Below are 23,331 nucleotides of genomic sequence, written 5' to 3'. Positions count from 1 at the left end.
AGAGGCATTAGAGGACTGAGCAAAACACTCCTTCCATAGCCTCCTTTTATAGGCTGCTCAAGATCTCAGCCATCTTTCCATTTGTCACTTGCTGTTCTGCTTGCTTTGATTCTACCATCATCTTCATGCTCCTGCCCTAGGACATTCTTTCAAAAACTTACTTTTCAGAATCTCTTTCTGTTTTGTTTTCTCTAATACATCATAAGATCCTTGAGGCCACAGACTATATTTTTGTTTGTTTGTTTATATGCCCAGAGCTTAGTAAAATGTCTGTTATATACTAGGCATTTAATAAATATTTATTGTATTGAATGCTACATATCATGACCCCTTCCTTTTCAAAATGCTTTGTCAAGCTCACAGTATAAGAAGATTTAAAGAAATCAAACCTTTTTTTTAACAAGACCACACAGCTACCTTGTTGGGACATAATAGACTTGGATTTGAATCCAGGACTTTCCAGTTTCAAATCCAGGGATAATTACAAGTGGTTTTCTATTTCTCTTTCTCAGGAGAAAGTGTTTCCGACCTTTCTTCCTTATGTGTATGCATTTTAAGAAAGGATCTTTGAACAAAAGAATAAACTGATAGTGGGAATTTTTGATATATGGACCTTTGTGTAGTTCTGGCCCTTTATTTGACAGACACTTATTGTGGATTGTACTAACTGGTACATATCCCCCAGCACTACCCTGGGGAAAACTAAAATCACTTCTCCAGCTTCTCCTTTCTTATAGCTTGCTCAGTCACATTGCTACTAAGTGTCTGAGGCTAGATTTGAACTCAGCTCCTCCTGACTCCAGGACCTATACTCTCTATTCACTGTGTCACTTACCCGCCCCTTTCATTACTTCTTTTTTTAAAATTAATTTTATAATTATATATTTTTGACAGTACATATGCATGAGTAATTTTTTTTACAACATTATCCCTTGCATTCATTTTTCCAAATATTCCTCTCCCTCTCCTAGATGACAGGCAATCCCATACATATTAAATGTGTTACAGTATAACCTAGATACAATATATGTGTGTAAAACCAATTTTCTTGTTGCACGGTAAGAATTGGATTCCGAAGGTATAAGTAACCTGGGTAGAAAGACAGTAGTGCTAACAGTTTACATTCAATTCCCAGTGTTCCTTCTCTGCGTGTAGCTGTTTCTGTCCATTATTAATCAACTGGAAGTGAATTAGATCTTCTTTATACTGAAGATATCCACTTCAATCAAAATAAATCTTCATACAGTATCATTGTTGAAGTATATAGTGATCTCCTGGTTCTGCTCATTTCACTCAGCATCAGTTGATGTAAGTCTCTCCAAGCCTCTCTGTATTCATCCTGCTGGTCATTTCTTACAGAGCAATAATATTCCATAATATTCATATACCACAATTTACCCAACCATTCTCCAATTGATGGGCATCCATTCATTTTCCAGTTTCTAGCCACTACAAAAAGGGCTGCCACAAACATTTTGGCACATGCAGGTCCCTTTCCCATCTTTAGTATTTCTTTGGGATATAAGCCCAGTACTAGCACTGCTGGATCAAAGGATATGCACAGTTTGATAACTTTTTGGGCATAGTTCCAAATTGCTCTCCAGAATGGCTGGATTCTTTTGCAACTCCACCAACAATGCATCAGTGTCCTAGTTTTCCCACATCCCCTCCAACATTCATCATTATTTGTTCCTGTCATCTTAGCCAATCTGACAGGTGTGTAGTGGTATCTTAGAGTTGTCTTAATTTGAATTTCTCCTATCAGTAGTGATTTGGAACACTATTTAATATGAGTGGAGATAGTTTCAATTTCATCATATCCTTTGACCATTTATCAATTGGAGAATGGTTTGATTTCTTATAAATTAGAGTCAGTTCTCTATATATTTTGGAGATGAGGCCTTTATCAGAACCTTTAACTGTGAAAATGTTTTCCCAATTTGTTACTTCCCTTCTAATCTTGTTTGCATTAGTTTTGTCTGTACAAAGCTTTTTAATTTGATATAATCAAACTTTTCTATTTTGTGATCAATAATGATCTCTAGTTCTCCTGTGGTCACAAATTCCTTCCTCCTCCACAAGTCTGAGAGGTAAACTATCCTATGTTCTTCTAATCTATTTATGATCTTATTCTTTATGCTTAAATCATGAACCCATTTTGATCTTATCTTGGTATATAGTGTTAAGTGTGAGTCTATATCTAATTTCTGCCATATTCATTTCCAGTTTTCCTAACAGTTTTTGTCAAATAATGAATTCTTATTCTAAAAGTTGGGATCTTTGGGTATGTCAAACACTAGATTGCTATAGATGTACCCTATTTTGTCCTGGGTACCTAATCTGTTCCACTGATCAACTAACCTATTTCTTAGCCAATACCAAATGGTTTTGGTGACTGCTGCTTTATAATATTGCTTTAGATCAGGTACAGCTAGACCACCTTCATTTGACTATTTTTTCATTAATTCCCTTGAAATTGGGGACTTCCGGCCAAGATGGCGGCGTGGAGGCAGACAGCTGCTTGAGCTCCTCGTTTTCTCTCAGAACTTACTTCATGACAAGCCTCTGACTTAATGCTCGACCCAGAAAGAAACCCACAAATAATCACCAAGAGAAGACATCCTTGAAAGTCGCCAGAAAAGGTCTGTTTGCTCCGGGGAGGGTCAATCAGACTGGGCGCAGACTGAGGGCAGACAGCCAGAGCAAGACAGGCAGCTCACACAGCTCAGACCGGAGGGGGAGGGGTGTGATCTCTGCCCTTTCTGTGAAAGGGCTTTTGCCCCAGTGTGGATGCTCCTTCTTGGCAGCAAGCCAGGAGCAGCAGAGAGGGTGTAAACACCGGAGGTGAAGATTAAAACCCCAGAAAGCCAGCGTCTCTCAGAGCCCGGCCACCTCCAACCCCCACCTGGACTGACTCGGTGCGTTCTCGGAGCTTCAGAGCACAGACTCAGTACAGTCATTGCTGTTCTGTTAGTAGCTCTCTGCTGCCCTACCCCCAGTCTGTAGAGGAAGCCCATTAATACCATCCAGCCCCATCCCCCGCAAAACAGACCAATTGTTTCTCTTGTCAGTTTGTTTTCTTTGATTCCTACTCTGACAAAATGAACAAAAAATTCAAAAGGGCTCTAACCATTGACAGCTTCTGTGTGGAGAGGGAGCAGACTTCAAATGCTGAGGAGACTAGGAACAGACTGTCCCCAGATGTATCCCCTGGGAGGGATATAAGCTGCTCCTCAATACAAAAGAACCTCATAGAGGAAATCAAAAAGGCTCTCACAAGAGAGCTGGAAGAGAAATGGGAAAAGGAAAGGGAAGTTTGGCAAGAGAGCCTGGATCCCATGCATTCAAAGACAGAGTGGATAAAGAAATCAAATCATTGAGAAACAAGATTAGTGAGCTGGAAAAGGTAAACAACTCCAAGGAAAACAGGATTAGTGAGCTGGAAAAAGAAATCAGCTCTCTAAAAAATAAAATGGATAAAATGGAAAAAAATTCCATAGAAGATAAAAACTCAATTGGACAATTACAAAGAGATATAAAAAAAGTGAGTGAAGAAAATACATCATTGAAAATTAGACTGGAGCAAGTAGAAATGAATGACTCAAGGAGAAACCAAGAGGGAGTCAAGCAAAACCAGAGAAATGAAACAACTGAAAAGACTGTCAAGTACCTTACCAGAAAGACAACAGACCTGGAAAACAGATCCAGGAGAGACAATTTGAGAGTAATCGGACTCCCTGAAAAATGGGAGGAAAAAAAGAGCTTGGACACCATTTTCGAGGAAATTATCAAAGAGAACTGCCCAGACGTTTTGGAAACAGAGGGTAAAATAGACATTGAAAAAATTCATCGATCACCTACTGAAAGGGACCCTAAAATCAAAACGCCAAGAAATATAGTGGCCAAGTTCAAGAACCATCAGACAAAGGAAAAGATATTGGAAGCTGCTAGAAAAAAACAATTCAGATATGGAGGATCCACAATAAGGATAACCCAGGATCTAGCAGCGTCCACATTAAAAGAACGCAGGGCCTGGAAGATGATATTCCGAAAGGCTAAGGAACTTGGTATGCAGCCAAGAATAACTTACCCAGCAAGAATGAGCATCGTTTTCCAGGGAAGAAGATGGACATTTAACGAAATAAATGAATTCCATCTATTTTTGATGAAAAAACCAGACCTACATAAAAGGTTTGATCTTCAAATACAGAACTCAAGAGATTTCTAAAAAGGTAAAAAGAAATCTTGAGAACTATACTTCTGTCAAAAAAATATGTAAAGGACATATGTACAATTTGTCTTAGAAACTAGAGGTGGAAAGGAGATTATACCATAAAAAAGTGTAAAGTGGTGGTACTACATCTCATGAAGAGGCAAAGGTAACCTATTATATCTGAGAGAAAGAAAGGAGGGAGATGAACATAGCATGTATCAATAGACATATTCGATTTATGGTGAAACTTCTTCCACTTCATTGAAAAGTGAAAGGGAAGGAGTAAGCTAAGGGGAAGGGAATACAGTAATTTCGAGGAAAAGGGGTAAAATAAGGGGAGGATCTTTAAGGTGGGGGAGGGATCCTAAAAAGGGAGGGCTGTGAAAAGCAAGTGGTGTTCACCAGTTTAATACTGGATAGGAGGGTAAAAGGGAAGGAAAGGGGAAAAGCATAAGCAGGGGTTAATAGGATGGCAAGCAATATAGAATTAGTCCTTCTAACCATAAATGTGAATGGGGCAAACTGCCTCATAAAGAGAAAGCAGTTAGCAGACTGGATTAAAAGTCAGAATCCTCCTATATGTTGTTTACAGGAAACACACCTGAAACAGGATGAGACATTCAAACTAAAAGTAAAAGGGTGGAGCAGAATCTATTATGCTTCAGGCAAAACCAAAAAAGCAGGAGTAGCCATCCTCATCTCAGATCAAGCAAAAACAAAAATTGATCTAATTAAAAGAGATAAGGAAGGGCATTATATTCTGCTAAAGGGAAGCATCAATAGTGAAGCAGTTTCAATATTAAACATGTATGCACCAAGTGGTGCAGCATCTAAATTCTTAAAAGAGAAATTAAGAGAGCTGCAAGAGGAAATAGATAGCAAAACTATAATAGTGGGAGATCTCAACCTTGCACTCTCAGAATTAGATAAATCAAACCACAAAATAAATAAGAAAGAAGTCAAAGAGGTAAATAGAATACTAGAAAAGTTTGATATGAGAGATCTTTGGCGAAAGCTAAATGGAGACAGAAAGGAATATACTTTCTTCTCAGCAGTTCATGGAACCTATACAAAAATTGATCATATACTAGGGCATAAAAACCTCAAAATCAAATGCAGTAAGGCAGAAATAGTAAATGCATCCTTTTCAGACCATAATGCAATCAAAATAACATTTAATAAAAAGCCAGGGGAAAATAGACCAAAAAATAATTGGAAACTAAATAATCTTATACTAAAGAATGATTGGGTAAAACAGCAAATCATAGACATAATTACTAACTTCACCCAAGAAAATGACAATAATGAGACATCATACCAAAATGTGTGGGATACAGCCAAAGCAGTAATAAGGGGAAGTTTTATATCTCTACAGGCCTACTTGCATAAAATAGAGAAAGAGAGGGCCAACGAATTGGGCTTACAACTAAAATTGCTAGAAAAGGAACAAATTAAAAACCCCCAGACAAACACAAAACTTGAAATTCAAAAAATAAAAGGTGAGATTAATAAAATTGAAAGTAAAAAAACTATTGAATTAATTAATAAAACTAAGAGTTGGTTTTATGAAAAAACCAACATAATAGACCTGATTAAAAAAAGGAAAGAGAAAAAGCAAATTGATAGTCTTGAAAATGAAAAGGGTGAACTCACCACTAATGAAGAGGAAATTAGAACAATAGTTAGGAGCTACTTTGCTCAACTTTATGCTGATAAATTCGATAACTTACATGAAATGGAAGAATACCTTCAAAAATATAGCTTGCCCAGATTAACAGAGGAAGAAGTAAGTAGTCTAAATAGTCCCATCTCAGAAAAAGAAATAGACCAAGCTATTAACCAACTTCCTAAGAAAAAGTCCCCAGGACCAGATGGATTTACAGGTGAATTCTACCAAACATTTAAAGAACAACTAACTCCAATGCTATGTAAACTATTTGGAAAAAATGGGGATTGAAGGAGTCCTACCAAATTCCTTCTATGACACAGACATGGTACTGATACCTAAACCAGGTAGATCGAAAACTGAGAAAGAAAACTATAGACCAATTTCCTTAATGAATATTGATGCTAAAATCTTAAATAAGATATTAGCAAATAGACTTCAGAAAATCATCCCCAGGATAATACACTATGACCAAGTGGGATTTATACCAGGAATTCAGGGCTGGTTTAATATTAGGAAAACTATTAGTATAATTGACCATATTAATAATCAAATTAATAAAAACCATATGATCATCTCAATAGATGCAGAAAAGGCATTTGATAAAATCCAACATCCATTCCTACTAAAAACGCTTGAGAGTATAGGAATTAATGGACTATTCCTTAAAATAATAAGGAGCATATATTTAAAACCTTCAGTAAACATCATATGTAATGGTGATAAACTAGAACCTTTCCCAGTAAGATCAGGAGTGAAACAAGGTTGCCCACTATCACCATTACTATTCAATATAGTACTAGAAACTCTAGCCTTGGCAATAAGAGCCGAGAAAGAGATCCAAGGAATTAGAGTAGGAAATGAAGAAATCAAATTGTCACTTTTCGCAGATGACATGATGGTATACTTAGAGAACCCCAAAGACTCTGCTAAAAAGCTATTAGAAATAATTCAGAATTTGAGCAAAGTCGCAGGATACAAAATAAATCCACATAAATCCTCAGGATTTTTATACATTACCAACACAATCCAACAGCAAGAGATACAAAGAGAAATTCCATTCAAAATAACAGTCGATAGTATCAAATATTTGGGAATATATCTACCGAAGGAGAGTCAGGAATTATATGAGCAAAATTGCAAAACACTTGCCACAAAAATAAAGTCAGATTTAAATAATTGGAAAGACATTCAGTGTTCTTGGATAGGCCGAGCGAATATAATAAAGATGACAATACTCCCCAAACTAATCTATTTATTTAGTGCTATACCAATCAGACTCCCAAGAAACTATTTTAATGACCTAGAAAAAATAACAACAAAATTCATATGGAAGAATAAAAGGTCGAGAATTTCAAGGGAACTAATGAAAAAAAAGTCAGAGGAAGGTGGTCTAAGTGTACCTGATTTAAAGCTATATTATAAAGCAACAGTCACCAAAACCATTTGGTATTGGCTAAGAAATAGACTAGTTGATCAGTGGCATAGGTTAGGTTCACAGGGCAAGATAGTGAATAAAAATAGCAATCTAATCTTTGACAAACCCAAAGATCCCAAATTTTGGGATAAGAATTCATTATTTGACAAAAACTGCTGGGAAAACTGGAAATTAGTATGGCAGAAACTAGGCATGGACCCACATTTAACACCACATACTAAGATTAGATCAAAATGGGTCCAAGATTTAGGCATAAAGAACGAAATCATAAATAAATTGGAGTTACATGGGATGGTTTACCTCTCAGACTTGTGGAGGAGGAAGGAGTTTGTGTCCAAGGGAGAACTAGAGACCATTATTGATCACAAAATAGAACATTTTGATTACACCAAATTAAAAAGTTTCTGCACAAACAAAACTAATGCAAACAAGATTAGAAGGGAAGTAACAAATTGGGAAAAAATTTTTACAGTTAAAGGTTCTGATAAAGGCCTCATCTCCAAAATATACAGAGAATTGATTTTAATTTATAAGAAATCAAGCCATTCTCCAATTGATAAATGGTCAAAGGATATGAATAGACAATTTTCAGATGATGAAATTAAAACTATTTCCACTCCTATGAAAGAGTGTTCCAAATCACTATTGATCAGAGAAATGCAAATTAAGACAACTCTGAGGTATCATTACACACCTGTCAGATTGGCTAAAATGACAGGAACAAATAACGATGAATGTTGGAGGGGCTGTGGGAAAACTGGGACACTGATGCATTGTTGGTGGAGTTGTGAAAGAATCCAACCATTCTGGAGAGCAATCTGGAATTATGCCCAAAAAGTTATCAAAATGTGCATACCCTTTGACCCAGCCATACTACTACTGGGCTTATACCCCAAGGAACTACTAGAGAAGGGAAAGGGTCCTGTCTGTGCCAAAATGTTTGTGGCAGCCCTTTTCATAGTGGCTAGAAGCTGGAAGATAAATGGATGTCCATCAATTGGAGAATGGTTGGGTAAACTATGGTATATGAATGTTATGGAATATTATTGTTCTATAAGAAATGACCAACAGGAGAAATACAGAGAGCCTTGGAGAGACTTACATCAACTGATGCTGAGTGAAACGAGCAGAACCAGAAGATCATTATACACTTCAACAATGATACTGTATGAGGATATATGCTGATGGAAGTGGATTTCTTCAACATAGAGAAGAGCTAATCCAATTCCAATTGATTAATGATGGACAGAACCAGCTACATCCAGAAAAGGAACACTGGGAAATGAATGCAAACTGTTATTTTTACCTTCTGAATCCAATTCTTCCTGTGCAACAAAAAATTCGGTTCTACACACATATATTGTATCTAGAATATACTGTAATATATTTAACATATATAAGACTGCTTGCCATCTGGGGGAGGGGGTTGGGGGAGGAAGGGAAAAAAATCTGAATAGAAGTAAGTGCAAGGGATAATGTTGTAAAAAATTACACATGCATATGTACTGTCAAAAAAATGTTATAATTATAAAATAAAATAAAAATTAAAAAAAAAACACTAAAAAAAAATTCCCTTGAAATTCTCGACCTGCTATTCTCCCATATGAATTTTGTTGTTATTTTTTCTAGGTCATTAAAATAGTTTCTTGGGAGTCTGATTGGTATAGCACTAAATAAATAGATTAATTTGGGGAGTATTGTCATCTTTATTATATTTGCTCAGCCTATCCAAGAGCACTTAATGTCTTTCCAATTATTTAAATCTGACTTTATTTTTGTGGCAAGTGTTTTTGACTTTTCTTTGGTAGATGGATTCCCAAATATTTTATACTGTCAACATTTGTTTTGAATGGAATTTCTCTTTATATCTCTTGCTGTTGCATTTTGTTTATGATGTATAAAAATGCTGAGGATTTATGTGGATTTATTTTGTATCCTGCAACTTTGCTAAAATTCTGAATTATTTCTAACAATTTTTTATTAGAATCTCTGGGGTTCTCTAAGTATACCATCATATCATCTGCAAAGAGTGACAGTTTGATTTTCTCATTACCTGCTCTTATTCCTTTAATCTCTTTCTTGACTCTTATTGCCGAGGCTAGCATTTCTAATACAATATTGAATAGTAATGGTGATAGTGGACAACCTTCTTTCACTCCTGATCTTACTGGGAAAGGTTCCAATTTATCTCCATTACATATTATGCTTACTGACGGTGTTAAATATATGCTCCTGATTATTTTAAGGAATACTCCATTTATTCCTATAGTCTCAAATGTTTTTAGTAGGAATTGATGTTGTATTGTCAAATATATATTATATATATTTTCTGCATCTATTGAGATGATCACATGGTTTTTATTAATTTGATTATTAATATGTTCAATTATGCTAATAGCTTTCCTAATATTAAACCAGCCCTGCATTCCTAGTATAAATCCTACTTGATCATAGTGTATTATCCTGGGGATGATTTTCGGAAGTCTTTTTGCTAATATCTTATTTAAGATTTTAGCATCAGTATTCATTAAGGAGATCGGTCTATAGTTTTCTTTCTCAGTTTTCAACCTACCTGGTTTAGGTATCAGTACCATGTCTGTGTCATAAAAGGAGTTTGGTAGGACTCCTTCATCCCCTATTTTTTCAAATAGTTTATATAGCATTGGGGCTAATTGTTCTTTAAATGTTTGGTAGAATTCACATGTAAATCCATCTGGCCCTGGGGATTTTTTTCCAGGGGAGTTGATTAATAGCTTGTGCTATTTCTTTTTCTGAAATGGGATTATTTAAGCAGTTTACCTCCTCCTCTGTTAATCTAGGAAGCCTATATTTTTGGAGGTAGTCATCCATTTCACTTAAGTTATCAAATTTATTGTCATAAAGTTGGGCAAAGTAACTCATTATTTCTCTAATTTCCTCTTCATTGGTGGAAAGATCCCCCTTTTCATTTGTAAGACTAACAATTTGATTTTCCTCTTTCCTTTTTCTGATCAGATTTTCCAAAGTTTTATCTATTTTATTGGCTTTTTTCATAAAACCAATTCTTAGTTTTATTTATTAATTCAATAGTTTTTTTACTTTCAATATGATTGATTTCTCCTTTTAATTTTAGAGTTTCAAGTTTAGTTTTTGATTGGGTGTTTTTAATTTTGTCTTTTTCTAGCTTTTTAAGTTGCAGGCCCAATTCATTGATCTTCTCTTTCTCTATTTTATTCAAGTAAGCCTCTAAAGATATAAAACTTCCCCTTATTACTGCTTTGGCTGCATCCCACAAATTTTTGTATGATATCTCATTGTTGTCATTATGGTGAGTAAAATTATTAATTGTGTCTATAATTTGCTGTTTCACCCAACCATTCTTTAAGATGAGATTATTTAGTTTCCAATTACTTTTTGGTCTATTTACCCCTAACTTCTTGTTGAATGTAGTTTTCATTGAATTGTGATCTGAGAAGAAAACATTTGCTTATTTCTGCCTTCCTGCATTTAATTTTGAGATCTTTTTGTCCCAATATATGGTCAATTTTTGTATAGGTTCTATGAACTGCTGAGAAGAAAGTATACTCCTTTTTATCACCATTCAGTGTTCTCCAAAGTGTTCTCTTTAATTTCTTTCTTATTTGTTTTGTGGTTTGATTTATCTAATTCTGAGAGTGCAATATTGAGATCTCCCACTATTATAGTTTTGCTGTCTATTTCTTCTTGCAACTCTCTTAACTTCTCCTTTAGGAAGTTAGATGCTATACCACTTGGTGTATATATGTATAGTATTGATATGGCTTCATTGACTATGCTACCTTTTAGCAGGATATAGTTTCCTTCCTTATCTCTTTTAATTAGATCAATTTCTGCTTTTGCTTGATCTGAGATAGGGATGGCTACCCCTGTTTTTTTGGCTTTACCTGAAGCATAATAGATTCTGCTGCAGCCTTTTACCTTTACTCTCTATGTGTCTCCCTGCTTTAAATGTGTTTCCTGTAAACAACATATTGTAGGGTTCTGACTTTTGATCCAGTTTGCTATCCGCCTCCACTTAATGGGAGGGTTCATCCCATTCAAATTTACGGTTAAAATGACTAATTCTCTATTTCCTGAAATCATATTATCCTCGGATTATGCTTTTTTCCTCCTTGTCCCCTCGGAACCCCTTCCCCAGTATTGAATTTATGGACCCCACTTGTGACCCCTACCTTTTTAGCATCCCCCCTCCTTTCAAGTCCCTTTCCCTTTCTTGTACCCTTCCCTTATTTCTCTTTTCCTTTTCCCTTTTCCTCTCCCCCCTTTTAATGAGGTGAAAGAGAATTCTCTGAAAAACAAACATGTCAATTATTTACTCTTTAATCCTACTCTGTTGAGAGTAAGATTGACACAATGTTTCTTCCTTTCTCTAAATTCCCTCAGATGTGGTAAAATTTTCTTTGCCTCTTCCTGGGATGTAGTTTCCCTCTTTTTATCTCTCCTTTCCTGTTTTCTGATACTATCCCCTTCCCTTTACTACTTACCTTTTTATGTCATATCAGTAAAGTCAAATTATCCATGTAGACTTTCTGTATACCCACAACAGAGATACAGTTCTCAAGAATTCTTTTTACCTTTTTCTGCTTCTCTTGAGTCTTGTGAATGTAGATCAAATTTTTTGTTTAAGTCTGGTTTTTTTCTTAGAAACAAATGGAATTCCTCTGTTTCATTAAATGTCCATCTTCTTCCATAGAAGAAAATGCTAAACTTAGCTGGGTAGTTTATTCTTGGTTGCATTCCTAGTTCTTTTGCCTTTCGGAATATCAGGTTCCAGGCCCTTCGATCCTTTAATGTGGAGGCAGCCAGATCTTGAGTGACCCTTATTGTGGCCCTTTGATATTTTAATTGTTTTTTCCTGGCTGCTTGCAATACTTTTTCCTTAGTTTGGTAGCTCTGCAGCTTAGCCACAATGTTCCATGGAGTTCTTTTTTTAGGGTCTTTTTCAGAGGGTGTTCAATGAATTCTTTCAATGCCTATTTTCCCTTCTGTTTCTATTATCTCTGGACAGTTCTCTTTGATGATTTCCTGTAAAACAATATCTAGACTCTTTTTATCATCATAATTTTTGGGAAGTCCAATAATCCTCAGATTAACTCTCCTAGATCTATTTTCCAGGTCTATAGATTTTCCCAGTAAATATTTGACGTTATTCTCTAGCTTTTCTTTTTCTTTTCTTTTCTTTTTTTTTTCGTTTCTTTGTTTTGTTTGACTGATTCTTGGTTTCTCAATGAATCATTCATTTCTATTTGTTCCGTCCTGATTTTTAATGAGTTATTTTCTTCATTCACATTTTTTAGTTCTTTTTGTATATGTCCAGTTGAGTTTTTAAATGAATTATTTTGCTCTGTTGAATTTTTTTTCCATTTCACTTTTTTTTTTTTAGTGAGTTATTTTCTTTTTTTTTTTTTTTTAATCACAAATCCTACTTTCTTGGGAATTTTTTATCTTTTCCAACTCAGAAATCCTACTTTCCTGTGATTTTTTTTAACCTTTTCTAATTCACAAATTTTGTTTCCCTGCACCTCTTATGAATTCTTTATTTTTTCCAACTCAAATTTCAGGACGTTGTTATTCTCTATCATAGCTTCTCTTTCCTTTCCCCATTTTTCTTCAAACTCTCTTAACTTTTTAATAATCTCTTCTAGGAGAGAATTATGTGATCTGGGGTAGGTATCATTTCCCTTTAGGGTGTTATATGGAGACTGTCTGTTGTTAGCCTCCTCAGGTTGGATACCCGCTCTTTCTCTGTATAGAAGGCGTAAATCATTCTCTTCAATTTCTTACTCATTGTTAAAACTGTGGTGGTCTGCCCCTTGGGTAGGAAATTTACCAGCTTCCTCCCAGATAGGACTGGGCTATGAGAGAGCTCTTGGAGAGAGTTCACCTCCCCCCCGGAAATGACTCAGAGGTGGTTAGCATGGCTGTGTTACAAGGAGTGCCCAGTGAAGGACCCCTACTGTGTGGCCTAGTGACTGCCCCGAGGCTAGAGGCTGAATTGTAAAAGCATCACAAACCCCAGCCAAAGCCTCCTGTGGGGCCGTGCATATTAGCAGCTGATGCGCAAAAAGCCCCTGTGCTCAAACCGGAAGTCTCTGCCCAGGAAGCACAGTTGCTGCTGTTGGGATTCTGCTGCTGTGAGAGTTTTGCTACTGCAAGAATTCCACTGCCTCAGGCTGAGCCCCACAATATGTGGATTAGAGGCTGCCCCTGGCTGTGTCCCCACTGTTCAGGTTCTTAACTGCCCCAAGGAAAAGCCCTGGACAGCAGAAGGCAGCTGCATAGCTGTGCTGAGATAGCTGTTGGGTCACTTCCAGTTTGGGGTGATTATATTTTCTGGCTTTTTGTTATAAAGTGGCTTTGATTTCTCTTCTGATCTGCTGTTTTACAAGCAGAGTAGAGCTATCAGCTATGCCAGATTCCCCTATCTCAGTGGCTTCTCTGATCCCAGAGTTCTCCCCAGCCCATTTGGCACAATGTGCTTGCCCCTAGTCCAACCCTGTCTGTGCCGGTCTTTTTTTCCTCCCCTCAGTACTGACCTTTTCTGTCGAAATTCCAGATTCTCTTTGGCTGGTAAGTTGTGCTTCTAATCCTTGTGGTTTCTATCAGTTCAGTGTTATTTTTGAGGCTGATTTAACTAGTTGGTATTGAGGGTAGAAGGGAGCTTAGAAATTTGCATGTATCTTCTCTACCATCTTGACTCCGCTGTCCCTTTTCATTACTTTTAAGATATACTGTCTTGCCTTTCTGGGGATGTTTTTGTTTTAATGGAGAATAATAGAAACATTTAAGTTAAGGAATAAATATAATTTTAGAAATTTATATAAAAGGCTGGTTTAGGCAAGGATTTGTTGTTTTGTTTTGTTTCATTGGTTTTTTTGTGTGTGGCTAGAGAGATTTCCTGGAGACTTTGAAACCACATCAATTAACATTCTCAGCCTGTTAATATGAATGCACCTAATAGTCTTTAAGTTCAGTTTGGGAGATAAGGCAGTAGGATCATGGAGAAGATTTTGAGTATAGGACGCCAATAAACACTAATAGCTATAGATATAACAATAATATGGGCTAGCTTTCATGTCAAGGCAGGGAAATTTAGGGGAACTTGACTTTTAACATTTAGGAAAAATATGGATATTAGGCTTTAATTAGTTAGCATAATTAGATAAATGGTTGACTCTTCCCATCAAAGTAGACTTGTAGAATTTGTTTTTTCTAGATAACATCATGAGGTTTGTTTGGTGTTTTTTTTGTTTTTGTTTTCTTTCATATAGCTTTTTGCTCCAGGGTATTGCCAGCCATATCAACTGAATTTATTTTAAGGTGATTTGTGGGTATGCTTTGAAATTTGCCCTGCTCTGCCAATATTTTTTAAATCACACATGAGGACAAGGTATGTGATATGTGGGGGGAATAAAGTAAATTTTCTTTAGAAGGACTCAGTACTTAGTACAGTGGAAAGAATACTAATTCTATAGTTTTACTTTCTGTGAGCTCATTTGATCTTCCTGGACATTGCTTTCTTTATATATAAAAGAAGGGGTTTCACTTTGGTGGTTTGTGAGGTCTTTGCAGTTTAAGATATTATTCCTATATGCTGCACTTCTATCCTGATGGGGCTATCTCCATCTCTGTAACCTTAGACACTCTCCTGAAAAACATCCAATTATACAAATACCCCTTTCTAGGGGGTCAGATAAAGGTGGCTTGTTTTAAAGACCAGTTTAGTTTTTGTGTGAAAATTTTTGACTCTGTTACTTTTTACTCACTCTTGTCCCAAGACAGAATGAAGAAGTTTTACATCAGTAAATGAATGTAATTGCTTTTAATTAACAGATTATAAATGAAGGAAAAACCTTGCTCTTAAATAATATGTGCAAGATGAGTGACAGAGAGAAATTCTCCTGTTATTCACAGATAAGCTTGTGACTAAAAAAAAAAAAAAAATCCTTTCTCCCATCCCTATACTTTTAAGTAGCCTAATATGTTAAGTTGATACAGGAGAGGAAAATAACAAATTGTCATCAGAAAAGTCCACCAGATGGCAGTGCTTCCTAGCAGAAGAAAAGTGTCTTCTAACCCTGAACTGCTTCTATGATTGGTCTCTGGGTGTCATAGTAAGCCTGAGCTTTTATCACCACAATCTAATATTTTTTGTTTCTTATGTCCTAACAGATTGATCAGATAATTTCTTTGAAAGGAAAGCTTATTCATGAGAACACAAAGGAATTTACTTAATGATAATAGAAATGTTTTCATTGGCTAGGGAAAGTTTGAACTTCTTGACAAGTAATGTGATACTTTTCAGAGTTGAGAAGCTGCTGCTGCTTTTTTCCCTCCCTCTCCGTCTCCCTTTCTCTCTCTCTCTCTCTCTCTCTCTCTCTCTCTCTCTCTCTCTCTCTCTCTCTCTTTTTCTCTCTCTCTCTCTCTCCATCTCTCTGTGCTTATCTGTCTGTCTCTCTGTGTCTCTCTCTTTTTCTCTTTCTGTCTCTCTCTGTCTTTCTCTGCATTTACTTTTAAAAATGTTACTTTTATTTTTATTTTTTAAAATATTACTTTTGGTTTTTAAAACAATAGATGTTATAAAATATTATGTTTTAGAATGCATATTTTTTCCCTCTCTAGAATGATAACAAAACTTTAAAAAAGGGGGAGGGATATAATAAATATAATCATAAATCATAAATATATGATAACATAAAGACATATACTAAGTAAATACCAGGGAGAGAAGCATTTATACCAAGGAGTATCAGAAAAACTTTCATATGAGAAAAATCTACCTCCCACATTTTTAGATAGTGGAACTGAAGCCAAAATAGGCCCTCTCTAGAATGATAACAAAACTTAAAAAAGGGGGAGGGAGGGCAGAAAGCAAGCAGTTTTAACAAAACTAACCAACATATTGACCAAATCTTAGAGTATATTTGATATGTCACATCTATAGTCCCTTTCTTCCGCAAAGAAGGAAGGCAGCTATATTTGATCAATCTGAAATTTTTTCTTTTTTCCACAAGTGGTAGATCATTTTATCAAAGGAGTGGATCTGACAAGTAATATCCAATTTGAATAAATGATAAATCACTGTAAAATGGAAAGATTGTTGGTTGGTTTTACTACTTAATGCTTATATATTCTTGGCAAATAACTCACCCTATTTTGGCTTCAGTTCCACTATCTAAAAATGTGGGAGGTAGATTTTTCTCATATGAAAGTTTTTCTGATACTCCTTGGTATAAATGCTTCTCTCCCTGGTATTTACTTAGTATATGTCTTTATATATGTTCCATGTTATTCTTCATGATGGAATGTAAATTTTTTGAAAGCAAGGATTGTTTTATTTTTGTCTTTGTATTCTTAGCATAGTACATTGCTTGATATATTTATTTATTATTTATTTCCCCCCCAATTAAATGTAAAAATATTTTTTAACATTCATTTTTAAAACTCTGAATTTCAAATACTTTCCTTTCCTTTTTTCCTCCATTGAGAAATACTTGACGTTTATTAGGTGCCCAAAAATGTTCATCACCTTGAATCAAATATAGTATATTCATATGCCTTTAAAAATAGATAAAAATATCTGTCACTGAGAATTTATTAGTTGTTTTTCACCTCAAACAAATGGAACAACTTAATGTGGTGAGTCTTTTTACCTATTACTTAAAAATGCAGTGAGTGGAAGTTTGAAATATGTTTAAATATTTGGTTGACAGGGCAAAAGAAAGTCATTTCTTTATATTGGACTCTTCTACTGTATGACTTAGTGACATAAACTGAAAAAAATTAAGAATTTGTTTATTTTAATACATGCCATACAAGTTCCTTAAAAGTCACTTCCTGCATTTATGGATGTTTTGAAAATAAGCAGTTTAACAAGTAATCATTTCTAAAGAACCTAAAAAGCAATGCAGCTTGAATTAGGGTAAGGCTAGAATCCTAGACTCTACAATGATAGGGAAAGAATGGTTCTCTTATCTAAAGCAGTTATCATTTGCCCTGTTTTCTTTCTCATACTCTTAAATGGATGGAGTACTTGTGGTAGTGGAGAGAGTTCTGGACTTGAAGTAGAAGGCTCTGGGTCCAAATCTCTGCCCTGCTTTTATCTCTGCGACTTGAAGTCAATTATTTAACTTCTTTGAGCCTCAGTTTTCACATTTATTTAATTAGGACACTTATTAAGTTATTAAAAAGATTCAATTTAGTCAGTCCACACACAAACAAATCCCTGCTCCCAAGGAATTCACAGCCTGTTGGGGAGATAATATGTGGACAACAATATGCAAATAAGATACAGAAAGGAAAAATTAGGGATCATCTCAGAAGGAAGGCATTAAGATTAAGGAGGAATGAAGATGTTTTGTGGGACTTTAGCTGAAACTTCAAGGAAATGAAGGAAACTAGGAGGCAGAAATGAGGAGGGAGAATGTTCCAAATATAGGGAATAGCTACTGAAAATCACAATAATTAAGAGGAAAATGACATAATTTGATCACTTAGACCAATTGGATATAGAAGAGAAGAGTGAGTTGAGCAGTTACCACATGGGTCACATGACTAGGATAACGATGATATATTTGACGATAAAAGGAAAGTTAGGAAGAATAAAGACTATTAACCAAATAGGGCAATTAGAGAAAATATAAGTAAGATACTGTGCTGTGTTGAGGTTACAAAAGCAAGATAAAGAAACAGATATTTATTAAGCAACTTCTATAAACTAGGCAACGAACTTAAAATTATGCAAATATTATCTCATTTGAACTTCACAACAACCCTATGAGGTAGAAGGTAGTAATAATATCCCTACTTTACAGATGACAAAACTGAGATACTGAGGGGGGTAAGTAACTTGTTTAAGGTTTTAATCCATCCTTTGTCATCTGTGTATCACTAGCTGATAACAAATAATTAACCTTTCTGAGTCATTGTACACATCTGTAAAATGAAGAGCATAAACTAATTGACTAAATTTTCTGTCAATAAAATATGTACGTTTCTGAAAGGTAGCATTCTAAAAAACATCCCTTGTTGTTTAGGTCATTGTCCCCATGTATTATTGTACTGGTTTTATGCCTCAGTATCCCTGGATTATTATGCTTCAGTTTCCAATTATTATGTCCTGAATAAAAGTGTCATAGCTCCACTCCTTCATTTCTTGCCATTAGGACTGGAGGCTCTGAAATACCATAGAGTCACAAAATTCCAGGTGGCTTATCTCAAATGTCTGCTGGTACTGCCTTTTTACTATTTTGGGGGGAGGAGGGAAGTATCTCTAGGTCAGGGTTTGGCACACAGTAGGTACATAGTCTATAGCAGGCACTTCAAAACTTGTGAAATTCAGTTTTTGACATAGTTCAATGAGGAAAAAAAATGCCTCAGTACTTGATGGTTGAGGGCACTCCATCTTGGTTGTTGTTTTGATTGTGCAATAGGAATGTGAGGTTGACCAAGGTTCTCACCATCAATGCTGTTGCCCTGGGCAGCTGGTCCCTAGCAGAGGCAGTAGTGCACAGGACTGTCAGGCTGGAGCCCATGATGGTGAGGTTGTGCATGGTAGGAAGATGGAGGGGCAGTTCCTGCAGGATAATAGGGCTTCAGCATGTAGTCTCCTGGCTCCCAAAATAGTAGTACTGGAAGGGGAACAGGGTGGCTAGTGTGCTCAGCAGGAGAAACAGTGGTTATAGAAATGTCTAGAGCCCTAGGTGCCCAAGGATATGACCTTCTACATCCATAAGCGGCATCTTCCCACCCATCCCCAAGCTTAGATGGCTTGTAGTGGGAGAAGAATATAAAGATTAAGGTTCCTCTCAGAAAGTGAACTGAGTCAAGAAGGGAGAAGCCTGACTGAATTGGACTGGTGTGTTTCTCCAAAACTGGAAGTCCAACTTGCCCCTTTGGGAATTGGGTGGGGAGGGGTAGTTAGGCTATAAACCGATGATGGACTCCTTATGGGAAAAATTCATTTGGTACTTGTCATTTCTGCCACTCATTGTGCCTTCTGGAACCAATTAACAGTGAGTACCAAAGTACCATTATAAATAGTTATTAACTGACTGCCTAAACCAAATGATTTAATTGATCAAAGCATTAAAGGTTATAGGTTGATTCCTGATCAGAAAAAACAAACAAACAAACAAAACAAAAACAAAAGCAAAAACAAACTTCCTTCCACACAGCATTCCGCCGCTTTGGTACATGTTATAAATGTGTCAAGGTTCTCAATGGGATTTGTGTGAACATTAAGTCTATAGTGATAGACGATCCATGGTCATCTTCACTTTTATGACCCTGATTAAGTACATAGGGGAGGCATTCTACATTCTAGCAGCCATCATTTCTAATGCTTTCCATCTGACATTTATATGATTGTCCAGGATCCCACAGCTGTAGGAACTCAAATTTTCCCAAGTCTCATACCAGTGCCCCCATGCTCTATGCCAATGCTGTCAGTCAAATAGAATCCCTACACTATAATAAGGAACTTTGAAGGCCATATATTGATGTTAAACCCTAGAAATTTACTTTTATATTGTATTTTTTATTTATTTTATCAAATATTTCCCAATTACTTTTTAGTCTGGTTTAGTCTACATTGTGGAATTGTGTTTGACCCTTCTGATCTACACCATTCTCATTCTAGAGGGATTTCATTCATAGGTTATCAAATGATGATTAAACTTCATATATTTGAAAATAAGTAACTAGGATTCTCTTCACCTGTTCCCATCTTCTCTGTTTTTTCAAGTCCTCTGTGGATGGGATCTAGTTTATTAAGGTAATGCTCAAAAATGTGAAACAAGCGATATACAATGTTGTAGATGTGGCTTTACTAACATGGCCCTTTTTCTGGTTAAGCATACTCCAGCAATGTGGATGCAATCTAAGATCAAGTAAAGCATTTTGGGTAGACAATATTACTTAACTCACATTGAGCTACGATTGCAAATCCCACCATTCTTTTCCCTCAACAAGTCTGTGCTATAAGAACCATTTTTCTAGTTTCAATTTCTTTATCTTGGACTCATAAAATTTGTTTCTCTAAATTCATCATTTTATATTTTTTCCTATGTCATCTATTTTCCATGGTTTTGATGCAGCATAAAATTGTGACATTTGTCCAAAATATCAAATTTCCAAATGAACTTTATTATCTCTGAAAAAGTGAATAGAGTAAGAGGTTAGCTTATGTCCCTCTTCTTTCTAAGCTTGCATTTTATTAATCCAAAATCTGCTAAATCCCTTCTCCCATGGGAAACTGAAAACTATTGTATACACTTACAAATACTATGGCATCAGCAAACATATTCCGACCTTCTCAGAGAACCATATGAATATCACATGAGTTCATTAATTCCTGTGCTATTACAGTAAACAGAAAATGAATTCATTACTATGAGACATTTAGGGGACATTATAAATGTTATCAAAACAAAGTTGTGTATTCGAAATAAGGAAATCATATTTCAAAAAATATGCTACTCATTGTAAATCAACATTGCATGAAATTACCTGTCTTTATAATATAAAACTTTTCCAGTTGTCCGGTTGACCTAGTCCCAGAATTTAACAGGAATCTCAAAGAGAATATCTCAATTAAATAATATCTCTTGCAGTTCAATGTGCAAAGCACATAACATGTTATTTTATCTGATTCTCACAATCTGATTCTCACATTCTCACCTGTAGGTGCTATTTCCTCCCCTCCTCCCCATACTATTTTACCAATGAGAAAACATGCTGAGAGAGATAAAGTGACTTTACTTTATCAGGGTAACATGGTTACCCAATTTCTCATGTAGGATTTGTATACAAGTATTTCTGAGTCTGAGCCTAGAGCCCTATCCACTACAACACTAGGTGCCAGAGTTAGAGTTGAAAGGAATCTTGGAGACCATTTAACCTAATGTTTTCATTTTACAGATGAGGAAACTGAACTCTAAAGACGTTGTATTTCTATTTAATCCAAGGACCTACAATTCACAATAATATTGTGAATACCATTCATATCTGAAGCTTTGGAAGCTGGTCTTCAGGCAGCAGGTATGCTGCTCTGCAGGTTGTAACATCAGACTTGTCCACTGAAGCCTTTCCAGCTGAATGGGATTTAATGGGGTTTATGCTCTGCTGGTACACTCTTCGGGGACCTATAGTTCTCTCTGTATCAGTATGAAGTAGGAGAGGGACTTTAGTGAAGATTTTTCTAGATACATTTGTACATACCATTTAGAAAAGAGATTTGTGAACTTCCTGAAATATGATGCTGGAATGCTTTCTGAGCATTTTGGAGAAGTAGATGAATCTTGTTAGAATATACTGTAACCACTCAATCATTCAAATTGCATCTCTCTCTGACTTCCTTTTCTCTCTTACTCTCTATAATTTTCAAGGAAAAGGGCTATAGTATTGTGATGCTCTAAGTGGATGTATAAAACCATTTTTCATCCATTCATAAGTGGTTCCTTAAAAAAAATAAAATTAGAAGCAAGATGGATCTCAAAACTTGTAGTGACTAGTAAACTTTAATTATTATATATTTTATGTGTTTATGCTAGCATTAAAAGTCAAGCACTCATAGAAAAAGCAGACATGATCGTTCATAAAATGAGTGCTGGGCGGCAAATGAATAGATAATCAGTATAATGAAAGCAACCTGGAAAGATGCCGGATAGCTGAAAAGGTCTACATAATGGCTCCCACTGAAACAGAGGGTAAAATTGCAATTGGAAAGAGAACACTTTTGGTGATCTTTTAAAATGTTCTTCCTTCCTCCTAAAGCACAGTGTGCTATTTAGGTTATAGAGGAAAGAGGGGGAAAGCCAACTCCTTTCATTCTTGTGTGAGAAAAATAGCAACAATCATCTCTACTTGGAGTTACACTTTAGGCAATGCAAAACTTCTATTTGTTCAAGCCTCTCAAAATTGTAATGGATAAAATATGCAATAAAGTAAAATTGGATTTGTTTAGCAGAATGTATGTGTATTTCAATCTGAAAACTAGATCTTAAATTGGGCAGTTGAGAGGATTCCTAAATAATCTTGGACCTTTTTTGGATATATGCAAGTGTCCATTTGTGAGGTAGGGAAAAGGATAAAAATTGGTAAACCTTATCTTGATTGACACAGAATCGTTAAAAGGGTAGAAAATGATTAAAAGGATGATCTGGAATATATATTAGTCATGTTCCTGAAAATTATATATAAAATTGAATTTGTGTAAGTTGAATCATATTTTAAAATTCATGGTTAGACACTCATATTAGAAAAGTGAATTAATGTTTCACTTATTGATTTTTTAAAAGGATGGACATATATTAAAATTCTAGTAGAAATAACATTAGCATAAAAATGATCTAAAGGATAAAATTCTTAAATAAAGGTCAGAAGTTGAGGACAAGCTAGAGCTATTTCATTTTCCAATTGTACAATTTTGGAAAATTATCATATCTTTTTATTACATTTTCCAGCTGTTAGTGATATTTTCTTTCTCCTTGCTTTACTAGAGTATTGTTATTATTCAGAATGTTAGTAAAGTGCTTTGAGTTCTTAAGTAAAGAAAGAAATATAGTGAAGGAGTATTAAAAAGCTTTCAACATGTCTAGGAGCTATTTGAAGACTGTAAATATCCCTTATTTTAGAGTAAATTTGATTTAAAATAAGTTTTTCTAAAGTGATTTTTATTTTTTGGTTGATCATTAAATTGGACATGTCTAACTTTAGGGGAAACAAATAGTTTATTCTGTCTCTTGAATATGTTGTTCTTTTCTTATCAGGATACTTCTTTGCAGGTTTTTCTATCTTCTTAGAATGTATTGTGTTCACCTAAGTCCTGTATCTTCAAGACTTTCCTCCTCAACTATTTTGGTCTTTTCTATCAATGTTACCCTCAAATCACTGTCAATTTAAAATGTGCTCTCTTGTGACGTATCTTATTGTATCATAGATTTAGAGTTAGAAAGGACTTTTGAGTATCATTTTACAAGTATTAGGGGTTGTACC

The 23,331-nt window shown here is 35.4% G+C and overlaps 1 protein-coding gene and 1 long non-coding RNA gene across 5 annotated transcripts in view; one reads left to right on the top strand and one right to left on the bottom strand.

The window, feature by feature from the left end:
- The window catches only part of GRID2 (glutamate ionotropic receptor delta type subunit 2), a 1,921,766-nt gene that overhangs the window by 6,808 nt on the left and 1,891,627 nt on the right, over positions 1-23,331 (bottom strand). The window lies entirely within an intron of this gene.
- On the top strand, positions 18,832-22,302 carry LOC141546096 (uncharacterized). The gene is made up of 2 exons (XR_012483229.1): positions 18,832-19,349; positions 21,256-22,302. It is a non-coding gene; the product is annotated as an uncharacterized LOC141546096 (long non-coding RNA).

This window comes from Sminthopsis crassicaudata, chromosome 6, assembly GCF_048593235.1.
Source record: "Sminthopsis crassicaudata isolate SCR6 chromosome 6, ASM4859323v1, whole genome shotgun sequence".
Lineage (NCBI taxonomy): Eukaryota > Metazoa > Chordata > Mammalia > Dasyuromorphia > Dasyuridae > Sminthopsis > Sminthopsis crassicaudata.
This window is presented reverse-complemented; position numbering and strand designations above follow the sequence as displayed.